The sequence below is a fragment of the Epinephelus lanceolatus genome, chromosome 9 (assembly GCF_041903045.1).
Source record: "Epinephelus lanceolatus isolate andai-2023 chromosome 9, ASM4190304v1, whole genome shotgun sequence".
In the NCBI taxonomy this organism is placed as follows: domain Eukaryota; kingdom Metazoa; phylum Chordata; class Actinopteri; order Perciformes; family Serranidae; genus Epinephelus; species Epinephelus lanceolatus.
The window spans coordinates 9,925,970-9,948,443 of record NC_135742.1 but is presented as its reverse complement, the minus strand read 5'-3'; the positions used below and the strand labels follow the sequence as shown (position 1 = coordinate 9,948,443).

General features: G+C 41.8%; 1 long non-coding RNA gene across 1 annotated transcript; it reads left to right on the top strand.

Annotated features, from left to right (window-relative positions):
• Nucleotides 1-15,832: 15,832 nt before the first annotated feature.
• On the top strand, nt 15,833-22,088 carry LOC144464351 (uncharacterized). The gene is made up of 3 exons (XR_013492078.1): nt 15,833-15,919; nt 21,659-21,827; nt 21,979-22,088. It is a non-coding gene; the product is annotated as an uncharacterized LOC144464351 (long non-coding RNA).
• The last annotated feature ends 386 nt before the right edge of the window (nt 22,089-22,474 follow it).

Here is a 22,474-nt window from a genome sequence, read left to right as displayed (position 1 = left end):
ACAGCTAGAAACACAAACATCACTGGAGCGCTGAAAAAGCTGAGGCAGCTCTACTTTGATGTGGCGCGCATCACACCTATCCATTGCGTCAAGTGTCTGGCAGGAGTTTGTAGCTTCATGTCACCGGCTTCCAGTGAAAATGACATATAGTCTGTTGCCGTGTTGCTCGTAGTGTGAACGCACCATTACATGACACACCCTTAAGGCCCTGACACACCAAGCCGATGGTTGGCCGTCGACCAAAGTTGGGCCGTCGGTGAGCATCTGTCACCCTAGTTTTTGAGGTGTGTCCCGCACCGTTGGCACTTCAGTGGCTTTTCGGCTGATTGAGCATGTTGAATCGGCGGCGGAGCTTGTTAGTGAGAGAGGTCACTCTGATTGGCTGTTCAGATTTTCCTTGCCCCTGTAGCGAGTGAATCTGCCTGTAGTGAAACCGGGGCTAACGGGTGCTTCCTCCTCAGGCTCCACTTCACTCAGCTGCCCGACAGACCCGCTGCTTCTTCCCCCTTTAACCTGAATAGCCGCAGCATGACCAGAGGTAAGCACAGCCAGTTAGCCTCACTCTGCTACTTTGTTTATCTCATGCATTCCTTGGACTTCCGGTTTCCCTTTTTGCATTATTTCCTCTCACACAGGCGCAGAATGTATGTGCTACTTGGCCGTCGGATGTAGTCTTTGTAGTGTGTTCAAATGCAACTGACACAGGGCGACGTGAGGTGACGTAGACGACGCAACAGTTGGCTTTTGTCGCTGCTAGTTCTTTGATGTGGGTTTGGTGTGTCCGCACCTTTAAACCGCGCCACAGCCACCAACCCAACAACGTGACAGTTTGCACCCTGCTACAACCTGACATTGTAATGAATACATGAAACCAAATGTAGCAATAATCCACTTAATTCATTTACTTTATTGATTATACATGAAGACATGATTCACCAGATACGAAACAAAATGTAACCCTCACTCTTACTTTAACTGCTTCTCTCTTAACCTAATACTCCATAGCTAGCTAAATGCTAATTTAGCATTTTCTTCAGGTCTTCTGCTTCTGAGCCAAGGAGCGAAGGGTGCTGATCGTATAGTGGGCGGGTCAGGTAGCTGTACCTACTTGGCAGGCTGTCCTCTTTTTTTTTAACCAGAACCAAGAGACATGATCACATTACTCCAGTTTCAGCCTCTTTACACCGGCTCCCAGTATGTTTCAGAACAGATTTTTAGATTTTATTGATTACTTTTAAGGTTCTTTATGGTCTCTTTTCCAGCTATATTTCCAACCTCTTTGTGTCATACACGCCAGGACATACTTTGAGGTCCTTGGGCAGCAGAGGTCTTTGGTCTGTTCTAGAGGCCCGGCTGAAAACTAAAGAGAACAGAGTGTTTGCTGTCAGGGCCTCTGGAACAGTCTGCCAAAGGAGATCAGGTTGGCCGAGTCAGTGATCTCCTCTAAGTCCCTTCTTAAAACAAACTTTTATCAGAGAGCCTTTCCTGATTTTACTTGAGTTTTAAGTTCATTTAGCCTGTCTTTTATTTCCTCAGTTTTGGTACACCGAAGTGTTCGATCAATTCTTTTAAAACTTGTTGTTTTCAGCAAAGGCGGAGGTCAGGTGGCATAGTGGAAAGAGCGTCAAAGTCTATGTAGTGAGATAGTCAGGGTGGTGGATGGGTTAAGCAAACACAGGATTTTGACCCTGGAGACAGGTGTTCTTGTCTTGTATGAAACTAAAAGTCAGCATTATTTTGAGTTGCGTACTTACAGTACAGGCCAAAAGTTTGGACACACCTTCTCATTCAATGCGTTTTCTTTATTTTCATGACTATTTACATTGTAGATTCTCACTGAAGGCATCAAAACTATGAATGAACACATGTGGAGTTATGTACTTAACAAAAAAAGGTGAAATAACTGAAAACATGTTTTATATTCTAGTTTCTTCAAAATAGCCACCCTTTGCTCTGATTACTGCTTTGCACACTCTTGGCATTCTCTCCATGAGCTTCAAGAGGTAGTCACCTGAAATGGTTTTCCAACAGTCTTGAAGGAGTTCCCAGAGGTGTTTAGCACTTGTTGGCCCCTTTGCCTTCACTCTGCGGTCCAGCTCACCCCAAACCATCTCGATTGGGTTCAGGTCCGGTGACTGTGGAGGCCAGGTCATCTGCCGCAGCACTCCATCACTCTCCTTCTTGGTCAAATAGCCCTTACACAGCCTGGAGGTGTGTTTGGGGTCATTGTCCTGTTGAAAAATAAATGATGGTCCAACTAAACGCAAACCGGATGGGATGGCATGTCGCTGCAGGATGCTGTGGTAGCCATGCTGGTTCAGTGTGCCTTCAATTTTGAATAAATCCCCAACAGTGTCACCAGCAAAACACCCCCACACCATCACACCTCCTCCTCCATGCTTCACAGTGGGAACCAGGCATGTGGAATCCATCCGTTCACCTTTTCTGCGTCTCACAAAGACACGGCGGTTGGAACCAAAGATCTCAAATTTGGACTCATCAGACCAAAGCACAGATTTCCACTGGTCTAATGTCCATTCCTTGTGTTTCTTGGCCCAAACAAATCTCTTCTGCTTGTTGCCTCTCCTTAGCAGTGGTTTCCTAGCAGCTATTTGACCATGAAGGCCTGATTCGCGCAGTCTCCTCTTAACAGTTGTTCTAGAGATGGGTCTGCTGCTAGAACTCTGTGTGGCATTCATCTGGTCTCTGATCTGAGCTGCTGTTAACTTGCCATTTCTGAGGCTGGTGACTCGGATGAACTTATCCTCAGAAGCAGAGGTGACTCTTGGTCTTCCTTTCCTGGGTCGGTCCTCATGTGTGCCAGTTTCGTTGTAGCGCTTGATGGTTTTTGCGACTCCACTTGGGGACACATTTAAAGTTTTTGCAATTTTCCAGACTGACTGACCTTCATTTCTTAAAGTAATGATGGCCACTCGTTTTTCTTTAGTTAGCTGATTGGTTCTTGCCATAATATGAATTTTAACAGCTGTCCAATAGGGCTGTCGGCTGTGTATTAACCTGACTTCTGCACAACACAACTGATGGTCCCAACCCCATTGATAAAGCAAGAAATTCCACTAATTAACCCTGATAAGGCACACCTGTGAAGTGGAAACCATTTCAGGTGACTACCTCTTGAAGCTCATTGAGAGAATGCCAAGAGTGTGCAAAGCAGTAATCAGAGCAAAGGGTGGCTATTTTGAAGAAACTAGAATATAAAACATGTTTTCAGTTATTTCACCTTTTTTTGTTAAGTACATAACTCCACATGTGTTCATTCATAGTTTTGATGCCTTCAGTGAGAATCTACAATTTAAATAGTCATGAAAATAAAGAAAACGCATTGAACGAGAAGGTGTGTCCAAACTTTTGGCCTGTACTGTATGTCATGTCATGTCATTACGTCATGTTGTCGCATCATGTCATAACGTGATGTTGCCAGGCCATGACTCTTTTCCTAAACCTAACAAGTAGGGGCGCGGATATCATGAAAACCATGTGCATAACTTTTTGTAAAACATCATAAGAACATTTGTATGAGGATACATTATGCATTAGGCTCTACTGATGAAAGATATTATAGAGACTCAGTTTTGTAAAGTTTAAGCCACTTTTTTGAGCTTGCAGGGAAACTATATTTCTGCTGAAACATACTTGTATGTTTTTAATTTATTTAATGTAAAAAAATTTCTTTGGCTGTCATTGGAAAACCTCAATGATGCCCAAACTCCAAACATTACAAAAAGTGAAATGAAATGAAGTGGAGGAGTTCATTTTCTTGCTTTAAGATGTTTAAACAGGCACAGATGCATGATGGAAAGATAAAACTGGAGACAATAAATCTAAGCTCCAGCCCAGTCTCTCAAACTGGATTTGTTATTCAGCTCACACACCAAAACACTCATGAGCAACTGACGCGGTTTAATAAAATCTGTCGCCTGCAAAATTGATCACTGAAACCTCCGTCCTTTGTTTTGTTTGTCATTAAAGAGTACGGCAGCCGTCCCACGGGTGCCTGGTATTCAATCAAACCGTAGGAATCCAAATGTCAACTTCACCTCAAAATGAAACTCACGCTGTCCAAAAAATTGAGCTGTTTGTTGCTAAAAAACAATAAAGCTGCCAGAGAAGAAAGGCTGGCTCAACCTCTTCTCCCCTCCGTGATTATATTTTTAACTTGGCGAGAACAAGAAAACATTATTTATGTGTTTTATTTTCTATGGAACTCAGTTTCCTGCCCATCACTCAGAGCAGTTTGAACGCCCTATGTGAGGTAGTTTGTCCACTGAATACTCAGGAACAAGTCTCAGCCGTGCAGGAAATGAAACAGCCATCATGACTTTCTGCCTTTTATCTGTGATATTTGTGTCAGTGGAAGACGCTGTAATGGTTTTCTTTTAAAAGAACGTGCTCATTAAAACACAGTGCCTGCTAAGGCTTTTATTTTTATCATTTTCTCTCTATAAAGCAGCACACTTTGTCGCTTTTTGCCCCTTTTGAGTCTTCTCCCCAAAGTGAGTTCTTATGAAAGCCATAAGCAATCATATTCCCTTTTAAGATTTTCCCTTTTTCTTAACTATTAATACATATCTTTAGGACAAAAATCATTAAATACGGCTAAGCAGTTCATTTCCCTCACTGCACAGTTTAAATACCCCCTGGTACCTTTGCGTAGGCGCTTGTGTTGATTGAGCCCACTGAGCCCTTGCCCTTAAATTCACCCTTAAGAAACGGAAAAATGTTCTCCTTTTCATAAACACTTTGACTGGTCTCATTTGCACACAAAAACACTCTTAATTTCCACTGATGAAAAGAAGCTTCAGAGGGAATGGCCTCAGCTGAAGGAGTTTTCCGTGCACGTCTGTGTCACCATGAGGCCTCTGACGGTGTTTGAAGACGGGATCTTTTAATATATTGTACAAGACAGACGGGAATTTCAGCATTGATCACAAGCGGGGCTATAAAAGCAGATCCTTGATTAAGTTGAGGAAGACATTCTTCTCCCTCCTGCAGAAAAACAATTCTCAGGTGTTGTTGGCCATACTTTGCCACCTCACATCATGTCAATAAAATCCTGTTTGTTACAGGAAATAAAGTTACTACTCAACACTTTCTATTTCTGAGACACATGGAAAAATAAGAGGAAATGTCAGCACAGGTTGGGTTATAATCATAACCAGTGGGCAGCAGTGCGCAGCATATTCTGAATGAAGATAAGACAATTGCAAAGGACAAAAACGGAAAAAAACAGCATGAAATTCTAATGAAAGAACAAGTGAGGGAAGAAGATGATTTCAGATGTGTGTCGAATACAATAAGGTCACATTATGCTTATAAGTACTTGAGTCATCCTGCAGGAAGAGGTGCAACAAGCCAATCAAATTAGCTGTAACAAGAAAATGACAGGGTGCTGCGTCACAAATGGGAAAGGATGAATTCCATCTCTGATTTATGTGGAGTAAAGAAGAGAAAAGAAAAAATCAGTTTTTCCCCTTTCCTCTCCGTGACTTATCGAGGTGGTTACACATCCAGCAGGAAATAACCACAGCTGATATCAACAATAGGATTATATCAAGGAGGATTTATTGACTGGTATTTACTTCAATCAAAAAAACATATTTATTTTTTTATTTTCTTAGGTCAAAGCTGTCGGAACCATAATTGACTAAACAAAAACAACCATGCTGTGTATCCTGTATATTAATTCGGGTACAGTAGTCTGCATAACAAATTATTAAAGTTAGCCTGTTGTAACACACACACCCTGCTGTTGTAACACTGCATTACAACTAACCCTGCTGTGTGGAAATTTTATCAAGCCTAGCTAACACTTGCTAGGAGTTGGTTACACAGTTCAAAACGTTGCTGTTTTACTCAACGAGACAGTCATTAAGATGATATATGGTTGGATTCTGTAACTTAGACAGTTATAGAGCTCGTAAATTGTGTGTTTCCGTTTCCAGTACATGGGACCTTAAAAATCGATTTCTCATAATGTATTCCAATGGCTAGATGAAAATTATTTTCTGGTCCCGTTTGAATTGTGCCATGAATTTCACATATGTTGTTTGTGAATTTTTAATATATTTTTTTGTGCAAAGAAGGCTACAATTTAGCGGGAAGAAGTTTGATACTGTTAGGTTTTGTGAGAGAGCGCTTTGTGGACTACAGCTCTTCGCTGCTCTCGACGCGTATGATATACGTCACCACTCACACTCGGAACATGGCTGTGTCTCTGGTACACTTCACCGCCTCGAAAGAAAATCAAAAGAAAGAACAGCTGTTCCTGTTGGAATGGTGACATTTGGGTACGAAACACACCGGCATCTTGATCTGATGGCTCCGTAGATCGTGGCAGAAGACGCAGCAGCAGCACTGTGAGTTGAGAAGTGGAGGGAAAGTGTGATGACTTGACGTCACATAGGCAACATGTAGTCTTTCATTACGCTGTTTCCACAGCCTTAAACTGAAGAATCATACAATAAACTGTCAAACTTTTCACATGAAAAAATATTATTTAGACCCACACAAAACATTTTTGTAATCCAAGGCATTTAATGACTGGGACCAGAAAATAATAATTTTCTCTCCATTGACTCCCATTCATATTTTCCGAGCCTAGAGGTCCAATGGGGGTCTACCGGAAGGGGCGTGACTTACGAGCTCTATTCCATCCATCCGTTTTTATCCGCTTATCCAGGGCTGCGTTGCAGGGGCAGCAGGCCAAGCAAAGCACCCCTAGACGTCCCTCTCCCCAGCAACACTTTCCAGCTCCTCCTGGGGGACCCCAAGGTGTTCCCAGGCCAGATGAGATATGTAATCCCTCCAGTGTGTTCTAAGTCTGCCCCAGGGCCTCCTACCAGTGGAACGTACCTTTAACACCACTATCCTGATCAGACGCCCGAACCACCTCAACCGACCCCTTTCCACATGGAGGAGCAGCTCCCTCTATTAGATTCAGTTATTGAAAAACAAGTCTGACAAAGAATTTTACTTAAATCAGCCGAAAACACTCTTTGTCACTGAACTCAGCTGAAACACGTCCAATCTCTGCAGAATTTCGTGGGTCACTGTTTGGCTGAACTGTGGTCAACTGGCCAGAAGCACGAAAGGATTGACCCTGTTTAACCACTTAAAAACTCTGTGTTACAATTTACCCTGCGTTAGGAGGTTCCTCATGCTCCCCTATGCAAAGTATGTAACTTTAGGTCACTTACGTCACCTACATAGGTGTTTTAATTGGAATCACAATATTTTCCAAACTGAACCAAGTAGTTTTCTAAACCTAACCAAACTGCGACTGTTTTACAACGTTAATCACATTAACCGCAAAAAGGAGCCTCTCAGACGGACGGTGATCTAGCACAGACAGTATGAGAAAAACCAACATATTTTTGACCATTAAAGCATGTAAGCATGTTCTAGTAGAAACCCAGTATGTTCCTGAAAATGAGCATAATTGATCCCCTTCAACATTGTTGCAGAAGTCCTCTGCGCTGGCATTCCCTGTGTCAACAGAACAGTCCTGCTCAAATGACTGAGGGGTGAGAGGTGCGTTATTTTCACACAAGCCTAATGTCAGTCTAAAATGACCCAATTATATTTACCTCACAAGGACATCTAGCCACGATGTAAATTATGTTTCTTACCTTTCTAGGTCGTTTCAATGGTGCTGCAAAAAATGTTTTTTGCCCGTGAATGTAACCAAACCTTAAACAAGTGCTATATATGCCTAAATGTAAGCAAACATTAAGAAAACAGTCACATTGTACAGCTATTTTATAACAGTCATATGTCATGATTTTAGAAAGCACCGACACACAGTTTTGTTGTGGCTGAATGGCAGCAAAGTGCCTAGAAACATAAACAGCAAAATGCAAAAGGGAGAAGACTGTCAGCCGATGTAAACAGCGCTGGTTTCAAAGGGTTTTAAAAAATTATCTTTGTTAATGTTTTAAGAGGAAGGAGATGCTTTAATCATGCCTGTTAGGCCTCCAGAGAACACAAAATGCGTTCTGGTGACATACACTTAATGTAAACATAACTGCGTTTGTTCACAAGACACTTTGATTTAAACTGAACTGGGGGAGAGATGCATATACGATGAAGCTGTTTGTCATCATGGGAAAGTATTCATTATTGAATGACTTGGATCTTGGACAACAAAAAAGCAAAATAAGATCAGTGCATTATTTTATTTAGTGTTCAAAAAGGTGCCTGATTACGAGTTAAAAAAAAAAACATGTTTGCACAGAAACTATTCGTACAGCCTCCTGGTGTGAGGTCATTTACTGTATTTTGTTGCATGATTCCTGCTTTCACTCAGGAGTGCTCTGCACTGAGCTGTATTTTTTTTGCCTGATAATATGTTAAAAAAATTCCAAAAGTTAAAAGTTTGGAGTGTAAACGATATACCTTTTTATCCTCCAACCCACAGCACAGTGACTGAGGCAGCACTTCGCTACACCTTCCAAGTAAACGCACTTCTTTGGTCACACTTTGAGTCTGGCAGGCAGAGCAGAGGTTCGAAAGTGGAGCGCGAAAAGGATTCCCGAACATCCTTTTACAAACAAACCTTTCCCCTCCAGACCTGAGCCTGTACCCGGCTGCGAACCTGGTTAAAATGAAGACATTACCGGCCTGGCTGTGAACCTGTGATAGACGCTCGGCTAATTCCTCATTTCAGCTCAAACTGTGTGACCAACAGAGACAGAAGGAAAAACAAGGATTCAACGAAACACAGAGGAAAATAGTTCACTTTGGAAGAGTTTGAGAATTACTTCTGCTCGGGGTCGTGACCTGTGGATGGCTGGCATTAGCTGTTCTGGGTGCTTGTAGTCGTCACTGAAGTAATAGGATTTTTTAAGAATCCTGCTCCTTCCTCTGCAGTGCATTTTGTTCAGTACAGTAGAAACTGTTGAGACGTGGCAGTGAACAGTGCAAACCTGCAGAGTTTGCTCCAAAAATAACTTTTTGGATTCTGATTGATGTCACAACAATTTAGAAAAGACAAAGCACCAGTATACCCTTAGTTCAGGTGACAGAATTGGCACTGGGAGAAGGAAAGTCAGATCACTGAGTCCCTGTTTCCTGGAGCTCTCAGCTGCATTTTGTAGTCTTCCTCTGGTGATGGAGTCTGTTCTAAACCAGGCAAACTAGAAAGATCAATAATGAACAATTTAGATTTGTGTGGTAATGACAGACTGTCCTCTTGAGAAGTCATTTTAGCCAATGACTGTATAAAATAATGGATGTATTCACAGTGATGTCATACATTGGTTTGTGGACTGCCATTTTGAAGCCTTGAGTTTGGTCTTTTGGCGACTGCAATCATTTTTGAAGCCAGGAATGACCATATTTGGATGACAGGGTGGAGCTTACAACACTAGCTGCTCGCTTGGTTAGCAAGGTGCATTTACAGCAGTGGTTAAATGTGAAAATGGTAATGCAATGCTAATTTTCGCTAGCAAAAGACAGTGTACTTAACCAGAAAAACCAACACATTCTCACTCCAGCCTTGTCACATATCGACGTTTGATCATGAACCTTCAACGTCCAGATACAGAGTGAAAGGTACCCTGGGTGCATTGGTTGTTCACGATCTGGGACGCCGTGTCAACTTCTGCCTGTTACACACATTGTCTTCTTCTAAATAATACGTCCGTTTTCAAAGGAAATTTAACTTTTACATTCTGTCTCTTTCAAAATAAATGCACTACATCACTGCAACAATGTGAATTGGTGTTTTTTTCCCTCCAACAACTAACACAATGGTTAGGTTTAGGCAACAAAAATACGTGGTTATGTTTAGGAAAAAAGAACAGGGTTTGGCTTTATAACCTTACGGGACATGAACACCGCTCTCCAGGATAAAAGTCAGTGTTTGACGGACCCATCCACCACCACTTCCACCTGCCCGCCCTACTCAGAGTTTCGCTGCCTTACCTTTCGTTCTTGTCCTTCCGCATCTCCCCCGACCCCACCGGGCACTGTTAAACTATAACAGCGACTGGCTGTGTATCATGCCAACGTTAAAGGACGGCTATTTTTGTCAGTGTCTAACGCTACAAGTCACTGTGCAAGCGCTGGATTTCAACAACTTTTGTGAGACAGGGTTGGAAAAACTGAACATCCTACTCCCCTGTCCTGATTGACACCTGTCAATCAAAGCAGGCATATCACTGATTATACATAACTTTAAGACTTAATAACATTTAAATTGGTGTGTTATATAAAAATGAATCTCCTCTACAGTTGCCATGCACACAGAAATTAGCTGTAGAGTTTTTGAACCAGGTTGTAAACATGATTATTTCTGCTGTTTGGCATTTTAACAATCGGGTCTAAGGGGAGTGACTCGCTCTTGGAGCCAGCCTCAAGTGGCCATTCAAGGAACTGCAGTTTTTGGCACTTCCTTGTTGGCTTCATTTTTCAGCCCTGCAACTTGGTTTTAGCGAGTGCTCTAAAATCCTTTTATGGCCATAGTAATTATTAAAGGAGGACAAGGTAAGGTTATTATAGAGAACAGAATGCAGGATACAGGAGGCAGTTGTTTGGTTGAGGAGGTAGAGTCGGGTCGTCTGCTAATCACAGGGCTGGTGGTTCAATTCCACATTTCAAAGTATCCTTGGAGAAGATGCTGAACCCCAAATTGCTCCTGATGGTCCAACAAGTATCTTGCATGGTAGTGTTTATGTGTGAATGGGAGGAAATTGGAGAGCAGTTTGGTTAAAAGCACAACAGAAATACAGCCATTTACAATCATCCCCAAACCAGGAGTTTATTTTTGTAACCATGACAATGAAGGTGCCCTTGCTTATGTTTAACCCAAACCACAGTGTGTCCCTAAAGTTGTTTTTTATGCCTAAATCTAACCAAACCTTAACCACAGAGTTGTCACACCATGAACCAGATTTATTTTTCAAAAGTGAGCTGTAACAATTTTGGAAGGCACTGAGAAATGACGACCCCCTGCTGACAGAGGTGTTGAATCAGAAAAAGCTTAGAGTAACTGCCTCAAGCAAAAGAGTTCAAATATCTTGGGGTCTTGTTCATGAGTGAGGGTAGAATGGAGTGGAAGATGGATCAGCGGATTGGTGCAGCATCTGCAGTGATGCCGGTCAGATGAGGTGGTTCAGGCATCTGATCAGGATCCTACTGGGTGCCAGAGGTGTTCCAGGCACATCCCACTGGTAGGAGGCCCCAGGTTAGACCCAGGACACGCTGGAAGGATTACATATCTCATCTGGCCTGGGAACATTTTGGGGTCCACCAGGGGGAGCTGGTAAGCGTTGCTGAGGAGAAGGACCTCTGAGGTGCTTTGCTTGACCTGCTGCCTCTGCGACCTGGCCCCGGATAGGTGGATGAAAATGGATGGATGTATTCTAGAGGGCAGTGACAAACAACGTATTAGATTGTTTAATGTAAAGATTCCTCTTTAAAGGAAAATTTCTGTTCATTAAAATGTGGGCCTTACTTGAATAATTTTGTCGACATTACAATGACGTCCTCACCAGGGTCATTTCTGAGATTGAGGAAACATCATCAGATAAAAGTCAGACAGGGCAACAAATGAACCTTGTCGCTTGTTTACTGATTACATCCTCTCGTGCAACAATATACTAAATTTAAACTAAAGTAGGTCATCAGTGTGTGAGGTAACCAATCCATTATCACCACCTTTCAGCCTTCAGCAGGACATGAAATCTGTGTGAGGTTTTGAGGCCACTGACTGAATGTTGCTGACAGGTCTGTCTGTATTGTATTTATTTATTAAGCAGCCACAATGAAATGTAAGTCAGGTAAAGTTTGGTGTCTGTTAATTTTTACACCTGCTCATTTTACCTTGGTCTCAGATGATATTTGTGTCTTACAGGTCAGTGTGACAACACTTCTCTTCCATGTACAATGAATTTGTCGGGAACAGCCCATTGGTCCGACAGCCCATTGTTCCGACCATATTAAACCCATTGTTCTGAAGTCCGTTCCGAAATCATCATGATGCCCTGTGGTTAAGGTCTGGTTAGGTTTAGGCACAAAAACCACTTGGTTAGGGTCAGGAAAAGATCATGGTGTGGGTTAAAATGAAAAAGAAAGTGACAAACACATAAGCCGTGAGCCTGCTTCGCCTCAAGCCTTTCCCAGCTGACCCAGAGCCGGTTGCAGCGCACCATCAAGGTAGAAATACGCCCGCCGGGGGCCGTTCAGCACCGCGGACCGTTGGACTAATGGGCGGTCGGACCAATGACATGGACCCGAATTTGTCTTTGAAGAAAGTATAAGAGGTGAAAGGTAACAGTCAAAATGCTCACCTGAAGTTAAAATCTTACCACACGTAACAGCCCATGTCCAGAGACTCACACAAGAGCACCGAGGCAATGTGTGGCATGTCTTCTTAACGTGCGTGTCTTGTATAGAAAGCTGCCACGTGACCTTGGTTGTAGCATTCAAACACATTCTGAAGAAAAACTTGTTGACATCAGTTCCTGAAATGTTTTATCACAATGAAGCCTGCCAGCCAACGCACAGCGGCTGAGTGAAGGTTAGGCTCTCTGCTAAATGCAGGATAGATAGAGGAGGAGAGCGAAGAGTGCACTTGGCAATAACCTCTTTCTGATTGACAGTTTTGCTCTCATGCTAAACGACTGTGTTTCCTTCTTGTGAGGGATTAACGAAAACCTGAAAAAGAGCTGTTTTTTTTGTCTCTCCCTGAAGGGTCTCATGCCGTGTGTGCAACAGTACACAGGAATACACCACATGCACCTCCACACTTCAAATACCTGCAAATTAGCTGTTCGAGCCGTTCATATAATAGAAAAACTGTTGTAATAAATTTACATTTTGCTATTTTTGATTTGTTAAACAGTAGGCTTAATTAGGACCAATTATCACTGCAGTCAGCGCTGGCTTCTGATTGGTTGAAAGGTAAAACTGCCTGGGCTTGTTAGATAATGTAGTTGAAGCTATGGAGCCATTAGACCACAATACTCTTTGATCTGCTTACTGTGCTTATTATGCTTGTGTGTTTGTTTTTGGTCATTTCTGACCATTTTTCATTTGTGTTTGAAAAATAAATCAGTAAACAGCTGAAACAAAGAACAGTGCAGAGTTGTATTGAAACACATGTGGGCTATATGCTTGGACTCTTTAGTCTTTTATATTTGACATTAATTATATCAGTAGCAACCGCAAGCTCTGTAATTGTATGATCACATTGTTGTTGCTGTAACCCTGATTTCCTGATGGGTGGTGTTCTCCAGTCACTCTGGGCTGTCGTTAATAAGCAGGCTACAGTTTCTCTCTGATTAACCTTCTTTTTATCAATTGCAACACAGCAATTTGTCTGTTAATTAAAGTGAAATGTTGAATTGCAAACCACCCAACAGTGACTGCAATCCTGAAATTATTATCATTAGTAAAAATAGGACAAACAGCTGAAAATGCAAAGTGAAATGCAAACTAATTGTGATCTACATCCAGAATCACAGCTTCAGTGCGACTGCATTGTTTTTGATTTGTAATTCTCAGGGTTTTTTTTTTTTTAGCTTGGCCATCACAGTGATCGGAAGAATTCTCAAGGGTGAGCTTTCCGTGTGGTTCAGCTCTGTTGCTCTCATATCGGTTCAATATATCCTGCCAGGAACTCTGGGAAGTGACCACAGAACTTGAATAGCACTCCCTAAAAGTTGAAAATAAAACAATTCCACTGTTGGTTTTTAATCACTTATTTATGAAACCTTTGTGATGACGCCGGATAACCTTCTGGGAAGTAAGATAAGACCTCTGCAGCTCTTGTTACTTGGATTTTTTGGCAGCCATTTTGAGAAGGCTTGTTAGCAATAACCACACTAAATCATACCCTGAAATCCATTGTACTCAGGACTCGGAAAAAAACAGTCTCCAACACAGAAAAGTGCAATAGAATGGTCATTAAATTAAAAATCCCAAGTCGGAAACTCAGGCAAGATCCACCAAGACTGAAGCCAAATACAGACCAAAGATTTGCGACGAGACAAAACTGTTGTAGAATGTTGCAGAGAAAAGTTGCAGTGGTGTGAAATGGCTGTCTGAGCTTGACTCAAGCCGGATGATGGTGTCACCAGCAACTCAGCTAGTCAAATTGTTGTTTCACCTGTTTCAACAGCCAATCGGCTCATAGTGAAGTCCACTGGTCAAGTCAAAATGACTGCAGACGGTGTGTTCGCTTGTTCGGCAGGTGCTCCGTCTCCACCAAGTCCTCTGTTTCTGTCCTTACGTGTGTCCGTGTCAGACGGTGGGTCACTGCTGCTGCTCGCTGTATGTGCTTATACCCCCTCACACACACACACATTTTCACTGACTGATTAATTGGCACAACTTACTTATATTATTGTGTCATGTTTACTACAAATGCACCTGTAGCCAGTATCTCACTATCACTATCCTCATTCATGTTTTAAGTCACTACAAATTATATTCAGCCACAAAATAAGCCTGAAAAGCTTACAAACACATCGGAGGTACAGAGAGTTGTTGCATAGAGATGATACACCGTCTCATGTAGTTGCATTGCTGTCAACAGGCAGGTTTTTACAAAGTTGCAGAACAACACATTGCAAGAAGTGCTTCAGCACGTCTCATCGTGAATCTTTGGTCTGAACTTGGTCTTGAGTTCACTGGCATTAACAGCAACATGGCAGCGCCAAAAGCACAATACTTTTTCATCAATTCTTACTACATTATGTTTTATGTAGTGCCTTGTAGCTGCCATTTCCAGTCAGTTGATCTGAGCTTGATAGCATGTGTATCTTCACCTCTGTCCACACAAAACTAATACACATACCAAGTTTGTGCTGTTGGCTGTGGCAGGTCACACTGTTATGCTCGTCAACTGTTTACACAATTTGTACATAATGAGCAAAGACGAACAGAATAGTTGACTTATTTTATACACAGTTTCTCTTTGCTAATGGTGCTGTGGTGATTAATGAAGGTCCTCTGTATATGATTGAGAAGCTCAAAGACTTACCATACAAACATGCGCTTGCTGAGGGTGTCCATGTTTTCCTGAGCAGATGCACCGAGGCATTCTGACATGGAACTATTAACTTCTGCCTTGCAGTGGGCTGCAACACTCAATGACACATAGACGTGGACAGCGGACTTGCTTCAGTGTATATACCACTGTGCAGTGAGTCATTCCGCACATGCACTCTAGTAAAACCTGTTTATGGTGACCTTCTGACAGCAAGGAGAAGAGTTGTCTTGAGCTGCACTATATAAAAAAGTTAAGTTACATAAATAAATAGGACCAAGGATGAGGACTACTACATATTGGTATGGAAATGAGCTTCCAGTTTACTTTTCAAGCAAATGTGCAAGTGGCACATTTGTACTGCAAGCAGTCTAAAGTGTGATGTTCACAGTCACTAAGGTTACATCTCCATGGATTTTCTTTTAATTTGTCACATTAAAACAAGCACTCTGCATTCAAATAAACATTTTAAGCTCCTATAAAAATTGTAATTACAACATTTTTTGCCCTACAAACTTTTATTTTGGCACAGAGGAAAGAAAAATAAGCAGTGTTTGTGAGACACCAACAGACAGAGACTCTAAAGCAATGACTCAGCACTCCAACTTGAAAATTCAAAATGGCCTTTACTTGAAACTAGGGTTCAGTACACAGGTAATCAGTCCAAAAAACAAGCTGGATTATCCAAAAAACGCTAGGCTGAGACACAGTCAAAAACACAGAAACAACGTCTAATTACCATGAGAAGTACGCTACGAGAAATCACTGTAAGACTAGAAGAAGAGGTAGTAAGACGAGGAGTGTAAAGAGAGGGAAGGATAATGAGGGACAGGTGAAACAAATCAAGGCACACAGGTGGGAAACACACAAGGGCATGAAGTGAAGCTATCTGCAACGATACAAGAGGTGAGTATTGAAAATAAAATGGGAAATAATGACTAAGAACTAGAAAAACATGACCTTAAACAGCAGACTGGGATGACACATGTATGCTATACCTCAACTCAAATCTGTATCTGGAGGCACCAGTGCTCATGATTATCATAGAGGAACAACCAATATGGTCAGAAAACAGCAAATTATATATATAGTATGTCTTTGTGTTGTTGTGAAGCTCCAACAGATGAAACTTGAGTATAAAATAAGCTACAGTAAGTTGTCAGCAAACAGAGACATCTTGAAAAGGGTCGTGGAAGTTAAGTTTTCAACCAAATGTAGCCAATCTGATAAAACATGCAAACAAAAATACCAGTTTGATCCATAAATCCGAAGGGAGACCAGAGAAAACAATAAATTCAGTGTTCTGGTGCCAAATCCTCAGCAGCACCAGAGGGAGGCAGTTTATAAGCAGATGGACAATACACTGAATTATTAAGGACACTGTTTGCCTCTGCTCATTCTACTGTGAACAATACATTTTGTTTTCTCTAAGTTATGGAAATCGCTCTGTGGTTTAAATCCATTTTTAAAAAAGCAAACAACTGTGTCCTTCTACAGTATGTCCTCGGATTTTCTGCTTATCTCTGTTTAAAATGTTTGGCTATATATTTTGTTTTGAATGCAGGTTAATAAAGGAACAGCTTCTCTGAACAGACTGGTGAATCTACAGTTGCATGCACTTTGCAGCATGACAATAAGTGACCTCACCTCTGGTGGAATCATCAGGAAATATTTGTCCAACACTTTTGTTTATAATCAAATACCTGAAAAACTAATGACCAGTGATAATTCCCATCAGCCTCAGCTGTACTTTGGGGTTTAGTGCTAATTAGCAAATGTATGCTAGTGCATTAACAAAGCTGTTGAACATGGTACACATAATATCTGAGGGCTGTTTCACAAGTTCAACAAAGCCAGGCTGTCTTTGTCTGAGCTGGCTCGACAAACCCAAAAGCCTCAGTCAGAGATAATGGGGACCACAAAGGTGGTCTGTTCACCCACGCTTTGTGTGCATTCACATAAAAGGGGTCAAATGACGAGTTCAGCATGTCGTTTGACTCTTAAAATGGACCAACTGCGTGCTGCCCACTTGAGCCACCGCCCACCTTTGAAGAAATTTTAAAAAGTATTACAGTAAAAAGCAACGCCGTTGCTTCAGTTAAGGTGAGAGAGGAATGCTGGCCAAAAATTATATTGTGTAAATCGATAAGTGAATATATTAATTTTACCACTCTAATTATTTCTGACACAGCAGCTGCACATTCAGCTTGTTCTCATTCCAAAGTCTTTGAATACCGCCAATATACCAATATACCAATTTCAGCGTCAGACACCTGACGCCAAACGTCACCTTTCACGGTGGTATGTTATGCAGCTGGGCAGCGTCAGTATGTAACACGGCCAGACATAACCTTTCATGGTCTCTTATGATATGAGGCCGGATGGCAGCACCAGTTTAAAACGCCACTGGTAACGACGTGATATAAAAAGCTGGAAAGTTCCTATAGCGTGATAGGGGTGGTGGATGGGTCTAACAATCCCTGGACTTTCACCTGGGAGGCCCTTTCCAAATGAAAGTAGAGCCAAATTATTATTATTTTTTTCTCAGCCTAACCATGTGCTTTTGTTGAGGTCCCGACCTTGGTAGCAGCATCCTGGAACATCAACAGCAGATGCAAAAGGATACCTAGCGCATACAATATAGACATTAAGGGCCCCTGACAAAGCGGGCATATGTGGCAACTTGGGATGAGAAGGTGTTGGCACATAGCCTGGAAATCTAGATTCAAATCTAGAGAGATTTTGAGTTTGGTCCTCAACGATACACCCTTCCAACCCAAGGAGCGGCACTAACTGAGGCATATTAAATGCCGCCACACCAATTGGATAGCACGATAGCCAATCAGAGCAAAAAACAAGGTGGCGTACTCATTGCAGTAAGCCCCATTTGTTTGCCGACCAGTGGGGCTAACTGATATATTATGCTTTTGCCGTATCCTGTCGGCAAAACAGCAAAAACATCCTTCCTGGAAGCGAAGGCTTCTAGGGCAGTCTTCTGTTCCTCTCTCAAGGAAAAAGATAAGTGTATTTGATTTAGTGTTTCTTCCAAAGCTAAACTGAATGGACGCGGTCCTTCGGCAGCTGCCATCTTGGCTGTTTACTTTTCGACTCCTACGGCACAGCGCTGTCTTCATGTTACACCCGCCCAGAGCCCGCCTCTGTCAGATAGACTGATCTGATTGGTCCGATGGCGATTCACCGTGCTCTGCTCGTCGGGGCCAGATCCCCGTGCAGAGCAAGTAAGAATTTGCTAGGGGCGGGGCATCTAGATTTCCAGGTTAGTTGGCACATTCTGCAGCTCTTAAACTTGAAATCTGATGCAGCAGATTTTAATGTTATACTCAAGAACTGCATTTCTGTACACTGACACTGTCCAAGGGAGACTTGGAAACCAGCCATTTTAGTTTTTGGGGCAAATCAAAGTGAAATAAATTTTAATGATTGAATATTATCTGTATAAATACCAACAGACTCATCAATTTTTAAATCTGTGTTCTATTAGCTGTAATATACCAGCAGTGAAAAACAAACTTATGCAAATCAGGACCAAAACTAAATACATAATCTAAAGTGGTAATATTATTGTACGGTTTAAAGGAATTACACCACATTTCTTATGCAAGTAAACATATTGATTAATAAAATGATCCATTAATGTTTCATGCTACCTACGATTTAATTTTGAGCCAGTGTGGGAAAACGGACCAGAGAACACTACAGGTACATTTAGTAAGAAGAAGAACAACCCTACACACCCTCCACATATCTCGATTCATGATACACCCCTATGTGCAGCATGTTAGCACGCCGACACTGTCTTTTTACTCAAAGCACGATTGTCGAACTGCAGCCTCAGTAGCATGGCTGTAAAGTTGTAGTCTTGTTAAAGTTTTTCATCTCTACTGCAGGAAACTATGGAGAAAGCTGGCCAAGAAATGCTTTATGCCTCCTCTCATTTGAGAAGATTGGAGCTCTCTATTCAGCTCCAGTCTGGCTTTTATACCAACACATGCCTCTCCCTAATAAATCTAAATCATGGAGCCTGAAGAGACTCATTCTCAGTCCTTGCCATCGCCTCTTATTAACTGGTTCATCTTCTCCCAAACAGGTGATGCTTTTTCTTTATAGTGGAGTATCTTCAGAAGCTGGTAATAATTGAACTCTCAGAGCAAACAGGGAAACTTTACTGCGGCTGAAATGGATGCAAGATGGGACCTGCTTGGATCTAAAATTATCATCACAGAACGGAGCAATATATGTCAAATCTAGCAGGAGACATACATTTTGTAAAGCCTGTTATTATTCAAGTTTTTCCACAAAGCGAAATGCTCTCAGCGTGTTTGACTGCGTTTCACTTTTCTTCCTCTGTGAAATTTCCATTCGGCTGGATGAATAAACATTAGAAAGTGACAGACAGTCGATCTTTAAAGGGAGAAAAAATCGTCCACTCTGTGTACTTTTCCTGTCATGTCTTTCTGGGCATCTGCTGCTGCAAAAGGGGCTGCTGGAAATAATGACTGCAAGTTTGAAAAGTTGATAATGGCGATTTGAAAGGATGTCAAACGATAAAAGGGGCTATGAAGCACGTGCAGCCTTGAAGGGCTAAATGCCACACACTCAGTGGTTTCATTGCCAATAGTACAACACCGAGGCTTTTAAGGTTTTTCTTGTACCCATTTGTCAAAAACAAATCACATGAACAAACAACAAGTGTGGTTTGTTCTGATGTCAGCCATTACATCATCTAAAATTTAAAGGCAATTATCAAAAAATATTTCCCATGACTCACTGCCACCTAAATGCTTACATAAATAAACTCATTTACAATATTAATATGGCTGCTTCAGATTTTTAATTTCCTTAACCCCAGTTCAACACTTTTAGGTGTTCATGATAGAGCTGTAATGCTGTCTGTATTGTCATGGCACTGGGGTAACGGTGTGGTGCACGCAGCTGCATGTAAAGTACATGGTAGGCCTATGTAGATTGATGGGAGCCATGCTATTACTCCTTCCAAAGCCCTGTTATTGTGAAACATGTCCCACTGATCTGAAAGCCAATTTGTCCAACAGCTTTTTGTCTCAAAAACAAACACTCATTGTTACTAAGTCCCATTTCTCTGATAATACACACTCCCTGAAGCTAGTTTCATGTTCCCAGCATCATTTTAGCCACTAATGCTGGGGTTTTTTTTATCGACCCTTCGCAGCATTTACCTGTCGGGGGTCTTGAGCCAAAATATAATCTTTTCTTAGCCATAACCAAGTGGTTTTTATACCTAAACCTCACTACATGTTCACCACAGCATTGCTGATGAAAGTAATGTATCTGTTAGAGCCATTTTCTACTAAGTCCTAGTTCCTATTATTTTTTGAGTCACTCGAATGCGCCACCTAACCTGGCATCTACGGAGCCTTAAATTAAAAGCAGGTGTGCTGAAGTGAGTGTGGAGCGTAGAAGATGCCACGGGGTTACAGTCTTTAATTGCCATGTGTTTGGTTTAGTTTTTTTATTGTTTGATGAAGTTGTTTAATACTAATAATAATAATTATTAATAATTAATATAATTAAATATAATTAAATTAATAATACCATTCATTTGAGCTTTGTTTGTGTAAAGGGTTGTTTATTTGGGGAATGTTTGTTTTCATTTCTTTTGAACCCTGGATTATCAAACAGTGAGTAAAACTAAACCAAAGACAGTGAGTTCATCATATCTCCCTTTATGGCGTCTGTGGGCGGCTATTTTTGAACTTTTCTGGAAGCTGCAATAGTATTCGTAGTTTACAAAAACATACAATGTGAACATTTTTCTGGCGTTGGGAGTGTCTAACCGCAGAGAGCGTATATTATTAGGCCTTGTTTACATGGATACCGACACAAATAAAAACAGATTTTTATTTATCCTGTATAAAAAAAAATCTGGGTTTACACAATCAGTTTTGAAAACGATATCCCCGTTTAAACAGCAGCTTTTTGCTGCAATTAGCACGTCAAAATCTCCGTCTATCCTGTTTACACGTCTCCACAGAAACGGATATTTTTAAAACATTCACTTTGGATTTGGTTACGTGTAAATGATAGGTGCAAACACAAAGATAAATACCCGTTTTCAGAAATATACGGAACCGTATAAACATGCCCTTAGAGAAACAGGAATTTGGAGCAAGTGTGTGTGTGTTTTCGGTCTGTCTCTGAGGCCGTTTACACGTCGCCGGCTATTTTCATGAACGGACATTTCACCGTCTCCGTTTTCAAAAAGATCTTCGTTTACACTTACCCGTGTATATATACACAAGAGCATGCCAAACCTGTAGGTGGCAGTGTAACGAGAAGCTCAAGCCTTCCATGTATCCATTGTCACCATAGCAACATAGGTCGCACTTTTTACACAGGCGCAAGTTCCGGCACATGCTGTGACGTCGGCTGCCTATAACTCCGTTTATCTGCGTTTATCTCAGTTTACATGCAAACGCGCAACCGGAGTTTTCCAAAATCTCCACTCTGGCCGGAGTTTTTAGAAAGACTCGTTTTCAGAGGAGAAATCTCCGTTTGCATGTAAACGAAGGGCACAAACGAAGGAAGATGTCTCCGTTTATCAAAATCACCGTGTACGTGTAAACGGCCTCTCTGTGTGTTTGCTAGGTGTGGCTTCCTTGTTCCCTCCTCCTGCCAATCCTCCTGAGTGCCAGCAGCTGCTGAACCTGCACAGCTGAACCATATCTACAATCAAGCTACTGCAGTATTAAACCCTGAGCTCAGACATCTAGACTCTGCCAGATTACTCAGCCTCTTCTGCAGTACAAATGTCAAGGCCAGTATCTAAGTTTTTTGACAGTTTCTTTTTGGACCTCTTTTCATGCTCTGTTCTGTGTCTCAGATTCACCACACCAGCCTCAACTATAACCAGCCATGTCCAGCCTTGTTCTCATCTTCTGCCTCTGCTTTTTGTTTACTGTCTTCAGCCCCTCTACCTGCTCTGCTTCACCATTCCCAGCCCAACTCAGCCAGCATTTCACTCAAGCCTTCAGCTTCTAATCTTCAAACTACAATAAACTGCCTTTAACCATTCCCAGTTTCCTGGTTGTGTTTGCATTTGGGTCCTAAATTGAACAAACAGGGCTTCAAGATTTTGGGCTGTCGGAACAATGGGCAGCTCCTTAATGATACATGTAACACAGAACCTAAGTTCACAACTGCCGGCTCCACCCAGAAACTTTTAGTCGTCCACCAACCAGTTGTCAGCAACATTATGCTGAGGTCAGCACAACAAGCATATTGGTGTGTCTTTCACTCTATGGCGAGCTAGAGTTGTGGCAACGGAGAGTTGTGTAAAAGATAAGGTCAGTGTGTCGATGTTGATCTATCGTTGTAGGATCTGTGAAGGGAAACACACTCAAAACATGCTGACGCACATTTGACGGCATTACCAGATGAGCTGATAACTGGGATGAAAAATGT